The following is a 660-nucleotide window of genomic DNA, read 5'->3' on the forward strand; positions in this document are numbered from 1 at the left end:
GAGGTCGTTCATCGAAAAGACATCCGCGATCTTCACTTAGATTTAGATCTAGATCTAGGCTAGCCTCGAAACTAGATCAATGATTTATATCTCTGTCTGTCTAGATCTAGAACTAGACCTAGGTCATATATCTAGAAGAACCTAGTTCTACCCTCCAAAATCACAAAAGAGTTCCCCTACCGGGTCTGTATACTTCGTGACTTTGTTCCCGGTTACCGGGTCTGTATACACTTCGTTATAATAATTGCCTTACACGCTGCGCACAGAAGCAGCAATATTCCGCAGTAACCGACTCGCGTGTTTGTTTGATTGCGCTATAGCAGTATTTTATATAAATATACAAAGATAAAGAAGGGAAAAACGGGGTTTTAGAATAGTGTTTTTATAACAGACTTCTCGTTATTTCAAGACTCGTTATAAGTGGACTCCACTGACTACGTTAAAAACTTTGGTGATTTTCTTAAGTTTCTACTAAGGCTTGTGCATGTCTGTAACTGATCATGAAGTGGAACAACCAGTATTCAGTAAATATACTTGCTTCTCTGTGACTTTATTTTGAAAATTTTGTTTTGGTTTTCCCATCTTCGTAACAGGTGTGAAAAAGAGCATCAAAATTCTTAGCCTTAGAACTAAGAAAAATAATTATTCATGAACAATAGA

The sequence above is a fragment of the Aplysia californica genome, unplaced genomic scaffold, assembly GCF_000002075.1.
Source record: "Aplysia californica isolate F4 #8 unplaced genomic scaffold, AplCal3.0 scaffold00150, whole genome shotgun sequence".
NCBI classification, from domain to species: Eukaryota; Metazoa; Mollusca; class Gastropoda; order Aplysiida; family Aplysiidae; genus Aplysia; species Aplysia californica.